The sequence below is a fragment of the Eupeodes corollae genome, chromosome 1 (genome assembly GCF_945859685.1).
Source record: "Eupeodes corollae chromosome 1, idEupCoro1.1, whole genome shotgun sequence".
NCBI lineage: Eukaryota > Metazoa > Arthropoda > Insecta > Diptera > Syrphidae > Eupeodes > Eupeodes corollae.
This window is the reverse complement of record NC_079147.1, coordinates 263,653,092-263,668,079: the sequence shown is the minus strand read 5'-3', so window position 1 is coordinate 263,668,079 and position 14,988 is coordinate 263,653,092. Positions and strand designations below refer to the sequence as shown.

Genomic DNA, 14,988 nt, shown 5'->3' with positions numbered 1-14,988 from the left:
AATTCAGACTAAATATCTAAATATTGGCACAGTTCTTAAAACTTATGTTCTTAGTTTTGGAACATCGCCTACCCAAAAAGTTTGCTTTAAGAGTCATTAAGTTCTTGAAAAGAAGTACCTGACCCTGCTATCTTAATAGCTATTAAAGTTTTTAATATCGTGTTAACAGATCAATGGCAACCTTTATGCTTCATGACGCCGCGAAATAATGTTCTCAAAGTTTCTTTCAACAAATTAAATGTTTTGTTGCGTCGCCATCTTGCAAACCGAACCATTATTTTGTTAATGAATTTGCAAGTTGTTATGGAGTTATTATGAACAAAAATCAAATGACAGCTGTCAAAAGGACCAATTCCAAAAAAAAGTAGTTCCTGATTAAAAACCACACGTCTAAAAAAAATGTTCTTGCATAGAAACTGCGAACGTAAACAAAATTTCTCAATCATAGTATTATAGGTTTTTTATCTGAAGGTGACACTTCATGTGACAGCTGTCAGATATGCCAGGGCTACTACGAAATTAATGGCTCTATTTTACTACGTTTACAATCTAATTAAAACAAGCTCTCTTTTTTTAAATTATAACTTTTCAAGTATTTTCTTCAAAAACAAAAAACTTTAACAAAACAATATTTGCCTTATTTCAAGGCAAATTAAAAATCTTATAAAAATATTTGACATTTATGTCTGAATCACAAACACGCTTCAGCTTCGGCTTCTTCTGCGTTACGGTGGACCTGCTTCGAGGTTGCTTTGAATGACATTTCTATTATTTCATCCCTCCAAAGAGCAAATATTTTGTTTGTTGACATTTTTTTATAGCTGTTGAGCTGTCAGACAAAGCAAATGTTCAGATAATTGAACTAGACCTTCCGTTTGGAGTGACATTACGTTACATTACGTTCTTTTCCTTACGATTGTCAAACGAAACGTGAGGTCGATGCTCCATTTGATAGCATGCATAGGATTCCTATGGCTGAACTCGTAAACGTCAGGCGAAGCGTGTTTGTATTTCAACCATTAGGCTAAAAAGTTATTGGTGTGGGTTGGATTTCAGCCTCGTTTTTATATTTATTTCGATAAAAACGAATTCAAATACATTGTTTTGAACTTTCAAATAATTGATGATTTTTGAAAAGTTTTCAACTTAATCCCCTGAACTTTAAAAGTTTTTATTTCCAAATTTCTTTCGGGACTAAATTACATAAAATTACGATTGTGAGTATGATTTTTATTATTTTTTTATTATAATGTTCCAATTTTAAAAATACATATATTTTAGCCACGTGCTCTTCTTTTAAGAAGAGAGATAATATTTCTTTTACGATTGTCGAGATATATTCACATTTTATGAGCTTTAACACCTTTTTTGGTTTTATTAATTTTTTTTTAAAGATGGAAGTAAAGTTCGGGTCATATATTATTTAGCACTGCGTTGGTGTTCCTTTTTTTAGAATGTGTACATTTTATGATTATTGAACATTTTTTAAACGTAATTCACCTTAAAGATTCTTTGGCCATTGAAAAATCGTAAAATCGTTAACAATACTTTTTTGTTTATTCAGGAGGAAGTCGTATTCATAAATTACGTCACATGTTTATGTTTTAATAAGAAGTGGGACGATAAAACTCTTGAGAAAGTTCCGAAGCGTTTTAAAAATGTTCACCTGTCAAAGTTTAAGGATCAAAGATTTAAAACTTTAGCTTTATACGTCAATAGTAGAAAAGTTCTTCTTCATACTTAAATTTAGGAACAATAGAAAATTTACTCTCCACTTTAAAAGATTTTCCAGTTTTAATGTTTTAAGTCAAAAAATGTCAAACCTTCTTCCGCATTGGAAGACAATCATCTTTATATAATGCGTTTTTAAGTACAAAGGAGGTAGATTAGTGCCTGGTAATTTGCATTTACGTAATACACTTTTCACATTCACAATTTTAAAATAATTTCCACAATTATCTAAGCAACAAGTCGTAAGGTTTGTCTACTACTCAAATAATTTTTTCTCATTCCCATTACCAATCATATTTTATTATGTAGCGTGTGCACTTAACAACAACATTGGGCTTGGAGTACACTTTAGTATTATTTTATTTATAACTTTTAAGTTGAGTCAGTTGTCGTTCTTGTCGCGAGATGTTGATTTGAATAATATTGTAAATTTATCCACAATCAGTCACAAAACTTGTCAGCTAAAAGCTTTCAAGAATAAATTAAAGATAAAAACAAATCTATCTTAGGCCTTGAAATTGCCATAGTTAGGTATTTAAGTGAAAAAAATAATTAAAATATCAGACAAATTGCGCATAATATTATTAACTGCTTTATTTGTACAAAAATAAAACAGTGATACTTGCATTGTTTATTTAAATTCATAATTTCAAATAAACTTGAAAATTTGTCTCGTCTTTATTTATGACTTTTTTGTTTTTTTGAGATGCACTTCTGAGTGGCTACAAGTTTAACAAGATAAAAAGACTTCAGTCATTGTTTGGATAAGTTTGATGTCTCTGATAAAAATGATAACAAATATAAATTTCATTGAACTCTATTTACCGCATTATGAATATTTATCTCGAATTTTGTTTGTGGGGTGTTTTCCAATTGCAAATTAAGGATTCAATATTATTGTGGTTTGGAAGCTTCAACATTTGTGTGTGGTTTGATGGGCTTAGACAAAAACTATACAAAACACCAAAACATAATTTTTAATTATTTCCTAGTTTTCTGAGCCTTTGACTGCTGATTTTTGAAATTATTAAGCTTTTGACCTTCAATTTCATGTACGTAATCGTTGACATTTTATTTGTAATAGGAAGTGGTTGAAAAGTTATAAGAACTTAGCTTTATAGTTAGAATTGAATAAGAAATACGGTTTCCTGCGGTTGTTTTATAATAACATTGAAATCATTGAATAAAGAGATAAGATAAGGATAACGTTTTCCAAGAAGATGTGTAATTTCGAATAGCTCACTATTTGGGCAGCTGTCTTTATTGAAGCTGTTATTTATTGACATTTGACATGGAAAAACTACCCCATTACTAAAAATGTTTCGATTCACGCTTCAACAACGACCTACAAATTTTAGAATTTGCTGCAAAAATGCTTAAATTTTTGAATAGAGACATAAGTGAAACTGGTGAGCTGTATGTTGGAATAATTTAATTGTGTGAAGAAACCGTGTTAGTCGGTCAAAAACTGGTGAGAATATTGCTTCTGTAGCCATTTGTCAAGTTCATCGTTCACTAATAACGTGGAATCTTGGCTGATTGAAATGTATCAGAAGGATCAGGACTTTCATCTAAACACATTTTCTGTGATGAGCAGAATTGTTAATTTTGAGAACCCAAACAATTCTGAAAAGCGTCTCTATCCTGAAAGTCACTGTTTGGGCTGGCGTCGTTATTGGTTCTCATACGGTTAAAAGATTGCGATATCAAGCTAAAGCTAATGATATTGTATGTGTTTGGAAAAATACGGAGAAGCAAAAAAAATATGTCGAATACTTCATCATAAAAATGCGAAGCAGTTTCAAGAACTAAATTTTGTAACCAGCATATCGAAATCACATTTCTTGGAAAACGATTTTTTACGTTTAGAGGTGTGTTGTAGAGGTCTTTAACGTGAAGTGATTTAAATGTTTCCAAAATCAGTATACAACCTTTTGTAAAAATGTATGATGGTTTTGAAGAATATGTTAAAAGCAAAAATAAAATATTATCACGTTTTCATTGTCAAGCTACAAAGCAACCCTGATCGGGACACTGAGGCTTATACTTAATTATTTCGTTGTTTTCTTCAAGGAAATGTAACTCTTTTATAAAAAAAAAACTATAGATTTCTTATATATTTCAAATAGCCTTGCTAACAAATATATCAGCTGATATTAGATAAACATGGAAAGTTTTCTTAAGCTTCACACCAAAAGCTTTTGGGAATATCTTATTATTAAACATTAAATTTAATGGCTACTCAGTAAACTCCAGAAATTTGTAACGAGCCTCCTAACAACTTTCAACAAGCTTTCATTGACACTCCTGTTAAATAGTTGAGAAAGTATAGAAATACTTGCGAGACTATCCCCAGACTACATTTAATAATATTGAAATAACGTTGGACAAAATCTTGAATTACTTAAAGATGATTATTCCTTTGGTATAGATGAAAGTCTTTTAACTGTCTTAAAAAATGTAAGTCAGTAGTAGCCTTAAGCTGAGGTAAGAGGGCATTTATTTATTACACCAGTTTTTAAAAAGGGTAAAAAATCTGAAATTAATAATTGCAGAGCAATCTCTAAACTGCCCTGTATCCCAAAACATTTGAATAAGTTGTTTGTGATAATTTAAATTTTATTTGCAAGAATATTATATGTTATCAGCAAAATGGTTTTATACGAAATCGTTTGACAATTACTATTCTAATTGCATTTTTGCATAATTGCTCATATACCGTAGAACTCATTCAAGAGCTTGACTGTCATTACAATGATTATTCTAAACCCTTTGACTAGAAAATCGAACAAATTTAAACATCTTATGCCTTGAATATCCTTGCCATTATTAAATAAAATAAAAAAGAAAAACCGTCTTCGAATATCTGTTTTAAAGCATCCCAACAATTCAAGACTTAAGAATTTTTATCACAAATTGTGCTACGATTTTAAAAATGAAATAAGTACCTTAGTTCAAAGACTATTATTATGCTCATAAACTTGCTGAAAACGTTGGAAATATTAAAAAGGAATGGAGACTAGTGAATGAAATTTCGAATCGTAATCTATCAGATGTCGAATTCAATATTTATAAAGATGCAGAAATAATCGCAGAACCTGTTGATGTAGCTAATTTTTCATCAATTTAAAATAATTAACAGCTTGATAATTTAAATATCCATGTTGATGCCGTTCAGAATGATATTTTCTACGGAAATAGTTTCTGTTTTTATGACTTCCTTGCCTTTGAAATTCACAAATTGATTTTTTCTCTTAAATCGTCAAACTCGACTTTCTATGACATGAAAATATTTCTTTTCAAATTGCTGGTTCTTTGTTTTATATTTAATCTTTGTGTGAGAAAAGGTGTGTTTCCTGATTCCCTAAAAACTGCTATAATAATCCCATAACATAAAGAAGGAGATTCTTTGGATTTAAATAACTATAGACCTATTTTCCTCCTTTATGTATTTTCCAAGGTTTTTGAAAAGGGAATGAAGCACAGAATCATGTCCTTTCTTTCTAGAACTGAGTTTTTCAGTGATAGTCAGTTTGGTTTTCTTAAAGGTAAGTCAATAGAAGATGCCCTGTTAAAATTCTGTTTTGAAATTTATAACTCAATTAATGATTCCAAGTTAACGGCGGCTTTATTTATTGACATTACAAAAGCCTTTGATACGGTTGACCATGACTTATTACTGAAAAAACTTTATTATGCTGTTTTTGAAGGCTTTGTTTATGACCAAGATAAAAGATACTCTTGTTTATGACCAAGATAAAAGATACTCTAAGTTCAGTATTTCATCTCAGAATGGGTATTCCACAAGGTTCTGCTTTAGGTCCTAACCTGTTTCTAATATTTGTTAACTCCTTATTCTAACAGCCTTTGAAGGAAAAATTATCTGCTTTTGCGGATGATACAGCTCTCTCGTACTCTTATAATAATAACTTTGAAACTTTTGTTAGTATGAACCATGACATAGATATTCTTCGACACTGGTTTGGTCACATAAATTAGTTATAAGTAGCAAGACTAAATTCATGCTCTTTAATTTAAAGGGAATTTTTCCCAAAAGTTTCTCCCTGACATTTCATGCACCTAACTGCTCTGGTTTTCAAGTCTGTTTACCTATGAATTGTCCAGGTTTTCACTGTTGTGATGGTTGCTTCAATATTGAACGTGCTGATCACTTAAAATATTTGGGAGTTCTACTCGATAAGAAGCTTAGTTGGCTTGAACACACGAACAATTTAAAACAATTTATCTAAATAAAGTTGTAAGACAGATCTACCACCTTAGTCTATATTGCCCTTAAACAAATCTTAAAACTTGCGTATTATGGCTTAGTACAATCTAAAATTCAATTTGGTATTTTTTGTTGGGGTGGAACTCATTCCTGTAAAATTCAACCGTGGCTCAAAAGTCAAAAACACTCGATTCGTATTATACACTGCCAATCACTAGGATGAGGCCACATATTTTTCAACAGATTTTCGGTCCGATACCTGTTGGAATTTGTTTAACCCGGAAAATTTTACTACATGAGAGTAGGTACATATTTTCTTAAAACAAAGTGATACAATTATAGGGTTAATTAGAAAAGACCGTTGGAATTTCCCTACATTAATGAATGAGCTACCTAAAAAGGATATAAAAAAGTGAGTCACTAGGATGAGGCCATTGCGAATATTTCGTTGTAGAAGTTCAGATCAGCAATTTTTTTCAAAATTTGGATTACAATATTTAAGAACGTTTTACAAATAACTATTTTTATTAAATTTCAACTACAAATGAGTTCCGGAAAGACGTTGACAGTAGCAGAAAGAGGACAAATCGATGCTTTCAAGGAAATGGGACTCTCAAGCCGCGAAATAGCAAGGAAGCTGAACAGAAGTAAGACAGTTGTAAACAACTATCTTGCTGATCCTCAAAACTATGGAAAAAACGTATTGCTCAAATTCTACTCAATCAGCTACTAAAATAAGGTCCAAAAGCGGAGTATCAGCCAGTATTTCGACAGTCCGAAGGATAATAAGAAAAGATGGTACTATCCAGAGAAGAAAACTCAAAAAGAAACCTGTTCTAAAGCAAGTACACAAGGAGCTGCGAATGAACTTTGCAACAGAACATGTCTTTTGGAGCAGTCAATGGAAACGCGCCGTCTTTTCGGATGAAAAAAAGTTTAGCCTTGACGGCCCCGATGGTTACAACTTTTATTTCCATGATTTAAGAAAAGAGGAACTAATTTTGGGAAGACAACACAGCCGTACATCAGGTGTTATGGTGTGGGGAGCTATCAACTACTATGGCAAATTCGAATTGGAGTTTCTTTCTCCAACAATGAAAGGAAACAGCTACAAATACTTGTTGGAACGCTCATTTCCGAAGATGAAAAATATTTTTGGACCTCTTGGGTTTTCCAACAAGACAATGCCCCCATCCACACTTCCAGGGTTGTCAAAAGCTGTATTTTATCAGGAAACGTAGAGCTTTTGCCATGGCCACCCTATTCACCGGGCTTGAACATAAACGAAAACGTATGGGCATGGCTATCTCGAAAAGTTTTTACTCATTATTAATTGAGAAAAACTTAATAAATAAATGTTTGAAAACCAAAAACTGTAAACATTTCTTTGATTTTTTTGATATTTTATAAGATTCTTCATGTGGCCTCATCCAAGTGACGCACTTTTTCATACTGTTTTTAAGTAGCTCTTTAATTAATGTAGGGAAATTCCAACTCTTTTTTCTATTTAACCCCATAATTTTATTACTTTTTTTAAAGAAAATATCTACCTACTCAAATGTAGTAAATTTTTATTGGTACGAAATTTTCAACAGGTATAAAGAACGAAAATCGGTTGAAAAATATGTGGCCTCATCCTAGTGATTGGCAGTGTATCTAATGTGCGTCGTATGACACCCAGCTTCGATCTGTTCTCTAACTTCAGTATTTTTCCTTTAAAACATTTGTACTTTTATAATATTTTAAAATCATTTTTTAAAAGTAAAGGTTATAATAACGTAATTTTACGTCGTTTCGTGAATGTTCCTAGAATTTTTAAATCCCACTTTTGCAATTTTTATACGGTTAATCCACATCGCTTATTTAATAAATTGCCTAATGAATTCAGATGTGTGCGAAACGAATCAAAGTTTTTAGCCTCAATTAAACTTTGGCTTTTTACTTTTGATCATTCTGAAATAGAATTCATAATCCATGATTTATATTATATTTATATGTATTTATATTTATATAATTATTTAAATAATGTTTTTTTGAAATCAATACTTAATATTGATTTTTAATTTAAAATTATTGTGTTTATTCCCACAAAAATATTGTTATATTTTCTTTTATCTAATGTTTCTTCGTCACTTATTCTTTTGAATAATAGAAGTAACCTAACTTTTTCATCTTAAATTTTGCTATAAGTTATATAAAGAGATACTAACTTAATTTATCTAGAAGCAATATGAAATATTGTTTAATCTTTTCTTTTATTTTTGATACAATTTTTTAACTTAGTCTTAAGATTTTGGAATGAAGTAAAATTGATATTAAAAAAAAGAAAAAAAAATCAGAACTTCTTTTTCTAACCTTTTCATTGCTAAATCAGGAGTTCCACAGGGAAGTCACTTAGTAACTCTACTTTTTATCTTAGAAATCAATGATGTAACCTTTTGTGTACGATAGAGTACCATTTTAATATGAAAATCTTCAAAAGCATAAAACCTTTAAGAATCGATTACAACTCCAGATGATGTTAAAAGTTAAAAAAATTAAATGTCAGGCAATGACATTAAATAAATACAAGTACTTCTAGTTTCATTGATTATAAAATATCGCAGCACTTTATACTTTGTGTTCAAAGTTTTAAAAAACTTGGAGTCTTTTCTAATTCTACTCTCGATTTCGAGGAGAATATTAATACGATTTGTTGATACTTGGTCTAGAGAACTTCAGGATTCCTTTGTTACTCTATATAACACTTTTACCGCCCCAACTAAAGTACACATTAGAGACACCTTTTTACAAGATTCACAAGAAAAGGATTGAATCTGTTCAACGCAACTTCCTACGTTTCGCCGTAAGAAGGCTATTATGGCCTGATCCTTGTAACCTCCCTACTTATGAACATTTGATAAATCTTCTACAAATGCAGTCTTTATTGCAAAAGTGGGTTTAATAATGATATCATCCTTATTCATCAACTTTTAACTGGTATAATTGATGCACCTGATTTATAAAATTGTATTAGTTAAAACTACAATGGATGTAACCACGATACGTATTAGTTGTTAACTTGCTTTTCTAAACTTCTAAATATGAGCTCAAAGCTATTTGATTTCAGCATGAGTAAGAATATCCTAAAAAATAAAGTAAAGACCAGTGTACCACGTATTATTATTGTGCATTATGAGATTGGCACAATTTTTGATCTCTCAATTCTTTGGTCTTGAGCTTGTATTAAGTTTTTCTCCGCTACGATCTGATAGTGTAAAAATAAAACTTTTCACTTTTAACATTTACGCAACAACAAATATTTTGTTAATGATTACATTGCATGTTTTTTTTTTTCAACTGTCAATTGTTATTTGTTGTAATTTATCATCATTTAAGTTTCCTATTCAGTCATTCATTATTTTTAATTTCAAGATATTCATTACATAACTCATGACCACTGAAGCAGTGAGCATGAGCATATCGCTTTATTTTATTTTCCTAATATTACAAAATCAAATTACATAACTCATTTTGTTTTAACAATAATTACCTCTTGAGTGTGCCTAAGACACATTTTCTTCGTCTCCGTATAGCTATCGATTAACCCCATTTTATTCACACTTCTCACGGGTCAGTCGGTGGAAAATTCGTTTTATATTTCATATTCGTATACAATGACTTTTTCTCTTTTTGAATGCACTTTTATGCGTTTTTAATACTTCGTAAAAAAAACTAATTTTCTATCACGAAAATAACAACAGAGAAAGAATACAAAATGATATTACCACAGCATAAGACATAATCAATGGAAATGTCCGAAGACCAATGAGGCTTGAAGCTGAAGCTGGAAGATGACGATGATCAATATCGAAAATGAGAGCCTACAAAATTGACTCGTAAAAACATCAAAGATCATGTTACCGCATCAGCTGTCCTACATACTGACCGACCGACTGAGCGACTGATCGACGACGTACGACACCGACACCAAGACCGAGACCATAGTGGTGAGAAAAAGTCCATTGAAACGTAAAACATTGTTTTACAGGCGAGGAAGAATGTTTACACTTTGTTGAGCAATTTTCATAACATAAATCATGTTACGGAATTAGGAACAAAAATTATAAAAATTAAAATAAAGGAATGAATAAAAATATTGTGATCCATGTTAACAATAAACTTCGATGGCACACGTCTGCGCATATGTAGACGCTTGAGGGCATTCAAGGAATGTTCCTTCATGCAGTTTGTTTGACAAGAAGAATGTCACAATACAGGGTGTTGCAGACACATACGACACAATGAAAAACTAAAATTGTAATCGCTCTGTTGAATTATTTCAATGAAACTTTTTATAGCAATATTTCTGTAAAAATGTTAGTTTTAGTAAATACTTCGTTTGAGATTTATCTTTCTTTTACGACTTATTTGCGACAAAATTTACGACACTGTTTTGGCTTCATTTTAACCAATTTTGAGGGAATGTTGAGTTTCATTTTCCTGTCAAGTTAGAATTACTGAGGTTATTTTTATTTAGTAAATATGGCGAACAGTTTTGTATTATTTTTACAACGGATTTACGACGAACTTAAAGCAGTAAATCTAACTTGGCTTTGTGTATTTTGGTTGCATTTTAAGCAATTTAAAGGGGTTACTGAGTTCAATTTGACTTTAACTTAGCATAACCGAGGTTATTTTTTAGAAAGTATGGTATAGTTTTTTTTTTATTCTTTTACGACAGATTTACGAAAGTTTTACGACGAAATTACAAAAGTTATTTAAAATTGGCAAGGCTTGCTTAACTATCAAATTAATATAACCACAAAAAAGAACGTTTATTCCAGATAAATTTACGACTGTAAATTCTTTAAATATTGGAACGGTGGGAAACCAACCGTAGCGTCGCGTCACCCTTATGACCCAAAAAAACACAAAAAGCTGAATTTATAAAAGCATGGGAACTGTCGGTTGAATAGACTATTGTAATAATTATATGATACTGTAGCTCAACTTCGATATAATATCTATCAGTTCTATTAACCATAAGATGAATATTGTAATTATTGGCACTACTTACAACTTCCTTGCACAATACTGAAAGTGAACTCTAAGAACTAAAGTTCAAAATTCAGTTGAGTGCTATGGTAAAATTGGATTGGTTGCCAGTTGCCACTTGTGTGTGTTATTTTACATTAAGCAGAAGGTTAGAACATATTTGCATACATTAGTTTACTTTGAGAAAAAATGGTGTAAAAGCAAATAAAGGGTCTATTCTAAAAAAAAATCTGTTTAGAAGAAAAATTATGTAGAACAATTTTAAAAAATAGGGATACGCACAAAAGAATTGCTCTTTCAAACAATTATTTTTAGCTTACAGGTAGTCAAATTGTTTGCTTCTATGTTTTTGATACGAGGCAAAAAGATAGAAAAAAGGGTAAAATGAGGTAAACCAAATAAAGTAGTGGCAAGAAAACACGTTTTTAACCAAAAAAGTTACCTTATATGAGGAATGTTTAATAGGTTAAAAAAGCGAAAGAAAAATAAAAATAATATATGAATTACAAAATTCTGAAGTCACATTATTCAAGATTAAGCCACTAATAGGGTAAAGTAGGGTAAGCAGTTGCTGAAATTCAATACAAAATACTTAATAAGGTGTTTTCCAATTAATGCTTTAAATTTGGTTTCCATGTTATTTAGGCAGCTGAAATGTTTGTATCTGTGAAAAAACTGAGCTATTGCAAAAAGTTATTGATGCAAGAAATAGAAACTGTTTGGCTCGCTTAAGAACAATTTAAAATTGGTATTTGCAACCCGTAGTGTTAACGAAACCTTAGGTTTCCAAACAACATTTCACGGTATTTTAAACAAAGGCTTAGGTCCTAAGACTTTAACAATTCAGTTAACGTAAGCACTGAAGGCGGTCGATTACCAAGTAAGCTACTTACTTACTTAAGGTTGCGCTAATGTCCGACGGACCTGCACCTCAGCCAAATAATGTTCCTTAGGATTGGATTCGAAGACCTTCTGGGCTTGAGCGTTGATGTCTTTTGGCTCTACATGAACCAGATATCTAAATAGCTGGACTTTTATTCTTTTAATCATGTCAGTGTCGCTATGAAGCCCTTAGAATTCGTCATTGTATCTTCTCTGACAATCTCCATCCATGCAGACGGGACCAACATTTTACGAAAGAATTTTTATCTCGAAGCAAGCTCAGACGCCCTCATCTTTCTTTGACAGGGTCCAAGCTTCAGCGCTACATATGGGAACTGTCATGAGAACGTTTTACAGATGATGAATTTAGATGCTCTCAAGACTTGACTTTACTACCTAGGTAGACAAAGTCCCAAACTACCTCAAAGTTATAGCTTTGGAAGATTGTGCCTCTAGCGTTGACGGTTCAGATTTGCACAATTCTTTATAGAACGATGTTTAAGAAGTCGCATGAACGTGCCTCGCCTTATCTAAAAACTTTTTTGACATCAAATACATCGGTGAGATGTTTTCCGACCTTGATAGAGCAGCGCACGGTCTACATCGTCATTCTGCACAAACGCATAAGTTTGACAGGAATGCCAAAACTATACATTGCTCTGTAGAGCTCTTCCCTTTAGATGGTGTAATTTCGGCTTTGAAATCGATAAAGAGATGGTGGATATCGATTTGAAGTTCCTGGTTTTTTTTCCAAGATCTGTCATAATGTGACTTTCCTGGTCGGAAGCCACACTGGTAAGAACCTATCAGGTTATTGAAAAACGGCTTCAGGCGTTCACATCTTAGGAGGCTGACGCATCAGTAGTTGGTGCAATTTAGAGGGTCTCCTTTCTTGAATAATGGGGCAACTATGCTGAGGTTCCACTCATCGAGCAAGCTCTCTTCGGATCATATTTTGCTGATGAGTTGGTGCATGCTCTCTAAAAAGTCATCGCCTGCTGCTTTGAAGAAAGTAGTGATTGAAGAATAATTTCAATTTTCATAAATAACCATTATCAATGATGGCCGACTTTTACTTCGGAGGCTACGGTTTTAAGCTGAATTGTCGCATTTGAAGCTCGGAAAATCCTATAATGATTGTTGAAAGCCTCTCTTTCCTTAATATGTCACAATATCTTTCGATTTTTCAATAGTACCTAGGACTAGTGGGCAATGTGATTCAACCTCACGTATTCGAAAATGACGATGGTTCAATCTTAACGTTGAATGGATTGTGCTTATGAGCTATGGTGAGATGGCGCAGGTGCACCACAAAAATCGAAAAAATTAAGATTTAAGAAGAAAAGTTTTTTTCAAATTTTTATGTTAAAACAGAAACTCTTTTTGAAAAATCCAGTTCATAAAATTGTATTCTAAGAAAGAAAATTTAAAAAGTCATTTTGACGAAAATAGTTGAACTATGTCTAACAGCTCCGCTTCCGCAGAACTTTTGATTTATTTACTTTTTAAGAAAAATGTCTACTTTCAATTGCAACACCCTCTGAATATGTCTTAAACTCAATCCCCTGCAGCACAATTCACTCTCTGACTCCAACAATCAATTACACTAAAATTAATGAGAAACCCCAGACCTCTTGACAGGAAATTGAGTTTTCATCTTCATTCTTGGGGTTATATGAACGTTCGTTGGAGTCGCGTCGCATCATACATACATCAAAAAAAACATAACATATGATATTGGAAGAAGGAGGCAAGTTAGCAATCACCATTATCGGTGTAATATAACTCTTGCAAGGAGACATAACTTGTGCGGGGTTCATTAATCCTTCACTTGTTGTTATTTGCGCCACCTCTTAGCCTTAACCAAAGAAGCATCGTCACCCGTCACTCAGTCAGTCAAACCCATACGACTCCCATACAGCAAGCCAGACCTAGGCTAAGCCAAAAACCAAACCAAAGCAAACTATCATCAGGCTAAAGGCATCAAGTCGAAAGTCGAATCCTATACTTGTACTTAAACAGGAAGAGGAGAGGTCGGCATGTTGTGTTTTATGTGTCTTCTTTTAGTTTGTCGGTTTTTGTTTGCTTTTTAATTTTTGAGTACACCATTAGACTTTTGCAAAAACCACACAAAAAGAATAAAACTAGTTCCTCTCGGGCTTCGCGCGGCGCGTCTTCGGCAGCAGCGACAAGGGAAGTTCTGAAGGCATGTATAGCTATTTGTAGACAAGATGGCATATGGAATAGAATTTCAGGACAGAAGGCTCTTTCTTTTTTTTTTTTGAAGAACCAGATAGAGGACTAGGAGTAGATACGTATACTCTTCTACTCATTTCATTGCTGACGTTCAAGACACGCCTCTTAGATATGTTAGATACTTTATGGCTAATTGCTGCAAGCGAAACACTTGGGAATTTTTGCAATGCATCTTGGTTTGTCGTATGAGTAGATGCGATAAAATATAACGAAGTTTTGTATTTTGCCGGAAAAAAAATAAAAACTAAATAAATACAAAAATAAAAGAAGAGAAATTCTTTACAAATATTTGAGTTCATTTTAAGCGTGTAAAAGAATATATCTAAAAAAAAAGCAGAAATTAAAGGCTTCTTTTTAAAGAACTGTCAAAAATTTTGATTTATTGGGTGAATGTTTCAAAACTTAAACTAAAAAAAAGAGCGCACTTCAAATGATGGTATGATTTTTCTACTAGTTCTTGAGATATTGCCGACGACAAAGGTAATCCCGAACGTACAAATCATGGATTTCGACTTTAAGGGTCTCGAAACTTCGAGATATTTCAAAATTTGAGTAATCAACAAATTAAAACAATGACTTTCAATTTGAAGTTGAAAATTAAGAAATTTGTTTTAAATAATGTATTGAAGCTTATCGTTGCAGCAATTGGACTTAAGAAGGTCATTCACATTCGTAGCCATCCTCTCCTCAAAAAGCAGGGTTATCAAGTGTATTTAAAGTCGAAATTTCGACAAAAAATAATGCACTTACATTGGTTTTTAAGTGCATTATGGGAACATGAGCGGAATAGATTGTTTTTTTTTGTTTAGTCTTATTTCAATACAAAGCAGGAGTTCTATTGAAAACTTCAAGGT

General features: G+C 32.2%; 1 protein-coding gene and 1 long non-coding RNA gene across 8 annotated transcripts in view; both read right to left on the bottom strand.

Moving 5' to 3' along the window:
- Positions 1-14,988, bottom strand: part of LOC129940689 (formin-like protein) — a 203,505-nt gene that overhangs the window by 65,248 nt on the left and 123,269 nt on the right. The window lies entirely within an intron of this gene.
- On the bottom strand, positions 1,227-2,426 carry LOC129940690 (uncharacterized). Its single transcript, XR_008780739.1, has 2 exons — positions 1,741-2,426; positions 1,227-1,666 (listed from the first exon to the last, which is right to left on the bottom strand). It is a non-coding gene; the product is annotated as an uncharacterized LOC129940690 (long non-coding RNA).